Below are 10,926 nucleotides of genomic sequence, written 5' to 3'. Positions count from 1 at the left end.
TGGGGAAAATGTTTGAAAAGCAACGATTGTGAGTGGCAAAGCAAGATATTTTAATAGTTTTGTTGATTCCTTTTTTTGTGTGTGTAACATAAGAATATAAGTTGTAATAATTAAGGAAACAAGATTTTACCTTCTGTGATATATTACATAAGAACATTTCATACTGGGTCAGACCAAGGGTCCATCATGCCCAGCATCCTGTTTCCAACAGTGGCCAATCCAGGCCATAAGAACCTGGCAAGTACCCAAAAGCAAAGTCTATCCCATGCTACTGATGCTAGTAATAGCAGTGGCTATTTTCTAAGTCAACTTAATTAATAGCAGGCAATGGACTTCTCCAAGAACTTGTTTAATCCTTTTTTAAACCCAGCTATCCTAACTGCACTAACCACATCCCCTGGCAACAAATTCCAGAGTTTAATTGTGTAATGAGTGAAAAAGAACTTTCTCCGATAAGTTGGTTTTGGTATTTTTTTTTGTCAAAATCATTTTTATTGAAGAGTATAGGCAGTACAACCATCAAAACCCTGAGGAGGTACCCAATACAGTGCAACAGATCTACAAAAAAAATAGTGCCAAAACGCAACCCCCCCCCCCCCCACCGTACGCCCATCTTATTACCAGGCGCACTGCCCAACTCTATTTCAAACTCCAGACGACGCAGTCCACCAGACAAAGTCATCACAATAATTCATTCCACTCGCCCCAAACATCTCGTATCTCTCACTCTTCTAACCTCCCTCCCCTTTCCAACCCCTAGGAGAGTGTCGCAGTGAAATAGTAATACATACTCTTTCGTTAAATGAATATTATTGAACAACGAGGTTTGTTCCAGAATTCCCCCCTTCAACACTTCTTGCCTAGCCTTACTGACAAAGTGTCTCGGTCTCTGCAACAGTGAATTGGTATGGTCTAATCACTTCCATGATGGATGATATCCCGTAGCAAGCAGATGAGTTTGGATATCCAGTGGCAGTAGGGTAAAACAAGTAGCCCAACAGAGTCTATATTCCGGATCCGGCGTCCTCTGGCCATGCAGTGAGGCTAATCTCTCCATTTGCATAGAGGAGGCAAGCCTATAGTACCATGCCCTCGTAGTGAGAAGTGTACCCAGCGCTATCCAGTCCACCAGGATCGTACGGCAAGCCAGTAATATAGCGGTATGGCCAAACCGGTCCAGAGAGACCTGATAGACTGGCATAGCACCACACAATCCCGACAGGAGTCTGCCAGTCCTGCCAATGGTAGTGCGCATACTTTGAGCAACAACAGCCAGCACTTCATTCCAAAACCCTGCCAACTGAGGGCTCATGAACAACTGATGGACCAAAGTTCCTCTCTCTTAATTACATTTAATGCATGTGGGCGATGCTAGCCTCCCCATTTGGTAAAGATGTACATTGTCACAAAGAATATGATGTAAAATTTTAAATTGTAATTCTTGGAGAGATAAATCCAGCAAACTCTTTTGCATAGTTTTGAAACATGAGAGCAAGTAGGTGGTGGAGACATCTGTCGTCCCCATCTCTGTCCAATATTGCACCAGATATGTGATATCCCGAGGTGATCGATACGTCTTACCCACCTCGCATCAGCCTTTAATTGAGTTCTGCTTTAAGGCGGCATCAAAGAAGCACTGGGCGAATTGACATAAGAACATAAGAAAATGCCATACTGGGTCAGACCAAGGGTCCATCAAGCCCAGCATCCTGTTTCCAACAGTGGCCAATCCAGGCCATAAGAACCTGGCAAGTACCCAAAAACTAAGTCTATTCTATGTTACCATTGCTAATGGCAGTGGCTATTCTCTAAGTGAACTTAATAGCAGGACGTTCCCGCCAATATGTTTCCTCTGTCCATCGGAAACTCGACAGATAATGGCGCGTTTGTAGGTATGCAAAAAAATGCTTAGCTGGTAGTTCGTAATCTGTCGCCAATGATGCAAAGTCTCTCACTAGTGGTGTTTCCTAAGAATAAAATTGAAAGATGAACGGAAGTCCTTTTTGTAGCCAGGCGTCAAAGATAGAGTAGTTTTCACGCCCTGAAAAAAAATCCCAATTACCTAACAATGGCATTAAGACAGAGACGAGTCCAGTCATGCCTCCCTGTGCCCTGATCCACCGCCAAGCCTGTCGACATGGGTGGACCAAGCTACGTGGGATTTGTAAATTACGGTAAGTATTGTTACTTGCTTGTAAAAGATACAGTGGGGACCACGGGGAGACCATGCTGATAACGAGCCCATCTTCACAGTAAGTGTATTGATCTAGTAGCCACTCTCCTACATAGTGAAGTTGACAGGCCGCATTAAAGAGTCGTATATCCGACAGACCTAGACCTCCCTCCCCCTAGAATGTGTCAAAACCTTGTAGTTCAACCGGGCCCTCTTCCCAGCCCACCCAAATTTTTGGAAAGCAGCTTGTAACCAAGTGACATCCCTGCCGGTCAGCCAGCAAGGTAACATGTGCATCTTATATAGTAACTTAGGCAGGAGAACCATTTTAAGCAAGGCACACCTGCCAAAGAGGGAAAGAGGCAGAATCCACCATGAATGGAGTTGGGCGGCTAATGTTGCTATTGTGCTCGTGATATTCAGCTCATAAAGGTCTGCGAGATCTCGTGGAATCCAAACCCCCAGGTTCTCCGATAAGTTTTAAATCTTCCACATGCTAACTTCATGGAGTGCCCCTTAGTCCCTCTATTATCCGAAAGACTAACTAACCGATTTACATTTACCCGTTCTAGACCTTTCATGATTTTAAACACCTCTATCATTCCCCCCCCCCCCCCCCCCCATCAGCCGTCTCTTCTCCAAGCTGAAAAGAAAATTAGGTCTTACCTTCGATCATTTTCTTTCCTGCAGTACCAAGGATCAGTGCAGACTCCTGGGTTTTGCCTCCGCACCAGCAGATGGAGACAGAGCAAGATTTGACTGGCTCTGCCATATATACCAGGGTGCCACCCACAGTCAGCCAGTATTCCCTGTACGTACCAGGATCAGTCCAGACCGTGGGTAAAGCCCCCGTTCCAGCAGGTGGAGACAGACCAGAGTTCTGAGGCTTGCCCATATAAGGACGGAACTAACCCAGGAACCCTCAGTATTTGTCTGTCTCCAGCAGGTGGAACAGCTCACTCTTTGGTTCCCTGTTTAGCTTGCCCTCTGTAGTCTTTCTTCTTCTTTCTCTGGGGCAAGCTCACACAAGTACATTTTTAGTTTACTTCTTAATTATTATTATAATAAAAAAAAAATTATTTTTGTCAGTTTTCTCTGACTAAATGTCAGGGCAGATAGTTTTGTCTCCCTCGCTCTTGGGGTTCCTAGGGGGGCTTTGCCCCTTGATTTCTGTCAGCCTAGGTTCCCTTCCCGGTGACCTAGTGTGGGTGATACTGGTGGTGCCAGTCCCTTTCCCCACGTTTACTGCTTCCGTGCCCCGAGATGCACATGCCTTGGTTGAGCCTTCAGGGATGACTTTCATGCCCCTGCTTCTGTGAATTATTTGATCTTTAGAACACTTTCCACTATTTTTCCTGGCACGGAAGTCAGGCTAACTGGTCTGTAGTTTCCTGGATTGCCCCTGGAACCCTTTTAAATATTGGGGTTACATTAGCCACCCTCCAGTCTTCAGGTACAATGGATGATTTTAATAATAGGTTACAAATTTTTACTAATAGATCTGAAATTTAATTTTTTACTTCCTTCAGAACCCTGGGGGTGTATACCATTCGGTCCATGTGATTTACTACTCTTCAGTTTGTCAATCAGGCCTACCACATCTTCTAGGTTCACTGTGATTTGGTTCAGTCCATCATAAAAATTTTCTCTGGAACAGGTATCTCCCCAATATCCTCTTCAGTAAACACCAAAGCAAACAAATTGTTTAATCTTTCCGCGATGGCCTTATCTTCTCTTAAGTGCCCCTTTAACCCCCTTTCTGCTTCAGCTATATTTTAAAAAGTTTTTACTGTGAGTTTTTACCTCTACGGCTAACTTCTTTTCAAATTCTCTCTTAGCCTGTCTTATCAATGTCTTACATTTAACTTGCCAATGCTTATGTTTTATCTTATTTTCTTCTGTTGGATCCTTCTTCCAATTTTTGAATGAAGATCTTTTGGCTAAAATAGCCTCTTTCACCTCCCCTTTTAACCATGCCGGTAATCGTTTTGCCTTACATAAGAACATAAGAACATAAGAAAATGCCATACTGGGTCAGACCAAGGGTCCATCAAGCCCAGCATCCTGTTTCCAACAGTGGCCAATCCAGGCCATAAGAACCTGGCAAGTACCCAAAAACTAAGTCTATTCCATGTAACCATTGCTAATGGCAGTGGCTATTCTCTAAGTGAACTTAATAGCAGGTAATGGACTTCTCCTCCAAGAACTTATCCAATCCTTTTTTAAACACAGCTATACTAACTGCACGAACCACATTCTCCGGCAACAAATTCCAGAGTTTAATTGTGCGTTGAGTAAAAAAGAACTTTCTCCGATTAGTTTTAAATGTGCCCCATGCTAACTTCATGGAGTGTCCCCTAGTCTTTCTACTATCCAAAAGAGTAAATAACCGATTCACATCTACCCGTTCTAGACCTCTCATGATTTTAAACACCTCTATCATATCCCCCCTCAGTCGTCTCTTCTCCAAGCTGAAAAGTCCTAACCTCTTTAGTCTTTCCTCATAGGGGAGTTGTTCCATTCCCCTTATCATTTTGGTAGCCCTTCTCTGTACCTTCTCCATTGCAATTATATCTTTTTTTAGATGCGGCGACCAGAATTGTACACAGTATTCAAGGTGCGGTCTCACCATGGAGCGATACAGAGGCATTATGACATTTTCCGTTTTATTCATCATTCCTTTTCTAATAATTCCCAACATTCTGTTTGCTTTTTTGACTGCCGCAGCACACTGAACCGACGATTTCAATGTGTTATCCACTATGACACCTAGATCTCTTTCTTGGGTTGTAGCACCTAATATGGAACCCAACATCGTGTAATTATAGCATGGGTTATTTTTCCCTATATGCATCACCTTGCACTTCTCCACATTAAATTTCATCTGCCATTTGGATGCCCAATTTTCCAGTCTCACAAGGTCTTCCTGCAATTTATCACAATCTGCTTGTGATTTAACTACTCTGAACAATTTTATATCATCTGCAAATTTGATTATCTCACTCGTCGTATTTCTTTCCAGATCATTTATAAATATATTGAACAGTAAGGGTCCCAATACAGATCCCTGAGGCACTCCACTGTCCACTCCCTTCCACTGAGAAAATTGCCCATTTAATCCTACTCTCTGTTTCCTGTCTTTTAGCCAGTTTGCAATCCACGAAAGGACATCGCCAGCTATCCCATGACTTTTTACTTTTCCTAGAAGCCTCTCATGAGGAACTTTGTCAAACGCCTTCTGAAAATCCAAGTATACTATATCTACCGGTTCACCTTTATCCACATGTTTATTAACTCCTTCAAAAAAGTGAAGCAGATTTGTGAGGCAAGACTTGCCCTGGGTAAAGCCATGCTGACTTTGTTCCATTAAACCATGTCTTTCTATATGTTCTGTGATTTTGATGTTTAGAACACTTTCCACTATTTTTCCTGGCACCTTTCTTAATGTGTGGAATACATCTGGACTGTGCTTCTAGGATGGTATTTTTTAACAATGTCTACCCCCCTCTTTTTACCTTTGTAGCTGCTCCTTTCACTTTTTTTCTATTTTTCTCATTTTATCAAAGTTTCCCTTTTGAAAGTTTAGCACGAGAGCCGTGGATTTGCTTACTTTCCCCCTTCTAGTCATTAATTCAAATGTAATCATATTATGATCACTATTGCCAAGCAGCCCCGCCACCATTACCTCTCTAACCAAATCCTGTGAGCCACTGAGAATTAGATCTAAAATTGCTCCCTCTCTCTTCGGTTCCTGAACCAATTGCTCCATAAAACTGTCATTTATTTCATCCAGGAATTTTCTCTCTCTAGCATGTCCCGATGATACATTTACCTAGTCAATACTGGGGTAATTGAAATCTCCCATTATTACTGCACTACCAATTTGGTTAGCTTCCCTAATTTCTCTTAACATTTCAGTCTGTCTCACCATCTTGGCCAAGTGGACGGTGGTATACTCCTAGCACTATACTGTTCCCCAACACACAAGGGATTTCTACCCATAAAGATTTGATTGTACAATTAGTCTCATGCAGGATCTTTATCCTGTTGGACTCCATGCCTTCCCGGATATAAAGCGCCACACCTCCTCCCGACTGCTCCTCTCTGTCATTGCGATATAATTTGTACCCCGGTATAATACTGTCCCATTGGTTATCCTCCTTCCACCATGTCTCTGAGATGCCAATTAAGGGTGACAAGAATAATAAAAGAGATGAAACACTTCCCATACGAGGAAAAGCTAGAGGTTAGGACGGTTCAAGTTTGGAAAAAAGACGGCTGAGGGGAGATATGACAGAGGTCTATAAAATGAGTGGAGTGGAATGGGTAAATGTGGATAGATTGTTTACGCTTTCAAAAAGTACAAAGACTAGGGGACATGAATGAAGTTACTAAGTAATATATTTTAGAGAAATAGGAGAAAATATTTTATACTCCATGTGTAATTAGACTCGAATTTGTTGCCAGAGGATATGGCAAAAGCTGTTAAGTGTAGATTGGTTTAAATAGGAAAATTAGTTCTTACCTGTTAATTTTTGTTCCTGTAGTACCACGGATCAGTGCAGACTATGGGGTTGAGCCTCCTGTCCAGCAGATGGAGACAGACCAAAACTGAAGGGGTATTCCATATCAGGACAGAGCCTACCCTGCAGCCCTTCAGTATAACCATTGTCAAAGCAGAAAGTATGAAGATAAACAGTAAGGAATCAAGCAAGTAACAAGAGAACTCAAAAACTTGAACAAATGCAAACATTGAATGGACTCTGTAGATAAACGCTCTTGCATAAATGTCCATGGTCATCAGAGAGATGCTTCCGATGCCTATTATAAACACAGAAGAAAATCATTCTGAATCCTGCAAAAAGAGGAAAGAAGCTTCGAGCGGACGGCAGAAAACATATATAGGGAAGGGTGTCTGGACTGATCCATGGTACTACAGGAACGAAAATTAACAGGTAAGAACTAATTTTCCTTTCCCTGTACGTACCAGATCAGTCCAGAACATGGGATGTACCAGAGCTTCCCTAAACAGGGTGGGACCGAGACAGTCCCACTCAAAGCACCTGCTGACCAAAGGAACCCAAGACAGGCGCTTGAACATCCAGGTGGTAATGCCGAGCAAAAGTATGCAAGGATTTCCATGTAGCTGTCCTGCATATCTCCTGCGGAGAGACCGATTGACTCTCCGCCCAAGAAGCAGCTTGAGAACGCAAGGAATGAGCCTTCAGACCCTCTGGGACCGCCCAGCGAGAGATGGTAGTCTTAGAGGCCTGTTTGACCTGGTTGGGCCCAATCCATAAGACAAAAAGATGATCCGAGACTCGGAATTTATTGGTGACCTGAAGATAAACGTATGAGGACGTGTTTCACATCCAGACAGCGTAGAACATCCCCCACCGTACCAGCAATATCCGTGGGAGAGAACGCAGGGAGCTCCACCGACTGATTGACATGAAAGGAAGAAATAACCTTCGGCAAAAAAGACGGGACAGTCTTAAGGGAGACACCCCCCCCCCCCCCCCCCGAGTCCGAAAAATGCAGGAAGGGCTCCCTGCACGACGTTTGAATCTCCAACACCCGCCTGGCGGAGCAAATAGAGACTAAAAACACCGCCTTACGTGTTAAATCCTTGAGAGTAGAGCGGTGGAGAGGCTCAAAGGAAGCTAGGCAGAGAGCCCGGAGGACCAAATTAAGGCTCCACGAAGGCCAAGTGGAATGCAGCGGCGGCCTCAAATGTTTAATTCCCTTGAGAAAACGGACAATATCTGGATGAGACGCAACTGCATAACCTTCAAGATTTCCCGAGAGAGAGCCGAGGGCAGAAACCTGTACCCGGAGGGACCCGAAGGACAAACCCTTAGAAAGACCTCTCTGGAGAAAAGAAAGAACCAGCAACACCGGGGCCGAATGAGCCGAGACACCCGATTCTGCGCAGACAAGTTTGAAAACCTTCCAAACCCGGACATAGACGAGGGAAGTAGAAGTCTTGCAGGCACGCAGAATAATGGATATGACATCCTCCCTATATCCCTTCTTTCTCAGTCTCTGCCGTTCAAAAGCCAGGCCGTTAGACAGGAGCGATCCGCCTGGTCGAAAAATACGGGACCCTGTTGTAGCAGGTACTGGAGATGACCAAGACGAAGAGGGCCGTCCCTCGACAGGTTTATGAGATCCGCGAACCACAGTCTATGAGGCCATTCGGGGGCTACGAGAATGACCGGACCTCTGTGGAGCTCTATCCTTCTGAGCACTTTGCCCACCAGGGGCCAAGGAGGGAACACGTACAGAAGGATGTCGTGTGGCCAGGGAAGGACTAGTGCATCTACCCCTTCCGAGCAGTGCTCCTTCCAGCGGCTGAAGAACCTGGGAGCTTTGGCATTGTCCAAGGTTGCCATCAGGTCCAGGTGAGGAGGACCCCACCGTATGACAATCAGATTTATTTATTTGTTGAGTTTTATATACCGTCATTCGGTGCAGCCATCACAACGGTTTACATTGCTTTGTCGGACAACTCCCACTGGCCGGGATCGAGCCACTGGTGACTCAAGAAATCGGCTTGAACATTCTCCTTGCCCGCAATGTGAGAAGCTGCTAGGCACTGCAGATGGCGCTCCGCCCACACGAAGAGCTGACTGGCCTCGAGGGCTATCAGGCAACTCCTGGTGCCCCCTGGCGATTGATATACGTCACCATGGTAGAGTTGTTTGAGAGCACCCGAACTGCTCTTTGGCGAAGTAGCAGGAGAAACGCTTTGAGAGCCAGACGAACCGCCTGAGCCTCCAGGTGATTGATGTGCCAGCGGGATTGGGCTGGGGACCAGTATCCCTGTGTGACCTGTGACTGGCAGACTGCTCCCCATCCGGAGAGGCTGGCGTCCATCGTGACTACAGTCCACTGCGGAATCTGAAGGAATATTCCTCTCAGAAGGTGCTTGAGCGATAGCCATCATTGTATGTCGCTGATGGTAGAGTCGGAGAGTGGGAGCGGCGTCTGAAACTGTTCCGACACCAGTTTCCAGCGGGATAGCAAAGCTTTCTGTAAAGGACGCATATGCACAAAAGCCCAGGGGACCAAGCCGATAGTGGAAGCCATGGTCCTCAGAACCTGTAGGTAGTCCCACGCTGTGGGGAGAGGCATGGAAAGGAAGTTTCGGACCTGATCCATCAGCTTGAACACTCGCGAATCTGGCAGGAATACCTTGCCGACTCGGGTATCGAACTGAGCCCCTAGGAATTCTAAGACCTGGGAAGATCGGAGATTGCTCTTGGAAAAATTGACTATCCATCCCAGGGACTAGAGAAGAGCAAGGACGCGGTCCACTGCCAGCTTGCATAAGGTCTCCGAATTGGCCCGTACTAGCCAATCGTCCAGGTAAGGGTGGACTGACTCCGTCCTGCCGGAGGGCGGCCGCCACCACCACCATAACCTTGGTAAACGTGCGTGGTGCTGTGGCGAGACCGAAGGGGAGAGCCCGGAACTGAAAGTGTTGACCCAAGCTGTGGAATCAGAGACACCTCTGATGTTCGGCACGGATTGGTATGTGCAGGTAGGCCTCCATCAAGTCGAGAGAGGCCAGAAATTCTCCGGGATGAACAGCTGCTATAACTGCCCTCAGGGTTTCCATCCGAAAGTGGGGCACTTTGAGGGCACGGTTGACTCTCTTGAGGTCCAAGATGGGGTGGAAGGAGTTGTCCTTTTTTGGAACCACGAAGTAAATAGAATAGTGGCCAGCGCCCTGTTCCTCCACAGGAACCGGACTATAGCCCCCAGCCCCTGGAGTCTGGTGAGAGTCTGACATTCAGCGGCCCACTTCCGATGTCCACATGGGGAGACCATGTACAGATTCGGCAGGTCTCGAGCAAATTCTAAAGCGTAGCCTCTCTCGATTATCTCAAGGACACACTGGTCCGATGTGATTTTGACCCATTCCTCCAAGAACTGAGATAGACGACCACCTAAGTTTGGAACGGAGGAATGGGCCGGCTGAAGCTCATTGGGAGGCGGGCTTGGTCACGGGGTGTGGATTACTATCTCGGAAGGCACGATGGCCTCGAAAGGACTGACACCAGGACTGAGATCTAGAGGGATTTCCACTAGAGAAGGTGCCCCGTGCCCTGGGATTATATCTCCGCTGACCCCTGAATTGGGTGCGTGTAGGGAAGAAGGCTCTCGCCTGTCTCGGGCGATCCTCAGGTAGCTTGTGGACCTTGTTCTCACCCAAGGATTTAATAAGCTGCTCCAGGTCCTTGCCAAAAAGCAACTTAACTTTAAAGGGGAGCGTGCCCAGCTGTTCCTTGGAAGACGAGTCAGCCGCCCAATTATGGAGCCAGAGAAGCGGTCTGGCCGAGACCGCAGAAGCCATCACTTTTGCTTGGACCCGGAACAAGTCGTAAAGGGTATCCGCCCCATACGCTATAGCTCCCTCCAACCTTTCAGCGTGCTCTGCCTCTGCAGATGGGAGGTCCTGGGTGCTGAGCAATTGTTGAACCCACCCAAGGCTTGCCCGCTGCATGAGACTGCTGCAGATCGACGCTCGAACCCCCAAGGCCAAGACTTCGAAGATGCGCTTGAGAAGAAATTTAGTTTTTGTCTTGAACATCCCTCAGGGCCGTAGCAACTACCACCAGGATGGTGGTATGCTTAGTGACTGCAGACACAGAAGAATCCACCTTGGGAATTTTCAGCATGTCTAAACACTCCTCCGGGAGACGATAGAGCTTTTCCATGGCCCTCCTGAACCGGAGCCCCGAGTC

Source organism: Rhinatrema bivittatum, chromosome 8, assembly GCF_901001135.1.
Source record: "Rhinatrema bivittatum chromosome 8, aRhiBiv1.1, whole genome shotgun sequence".
NCBI classification, from domain to species: domain Eukaryota; kingdom Metazoa; phylum Chordata; class Amphibia; order Gymnophiona; family Rhinatrematidae; genus Rhinatrema; species Rhinatrema bivittatum.
This window is presented reverse-complemented; position numbering follows the sequence as displayed.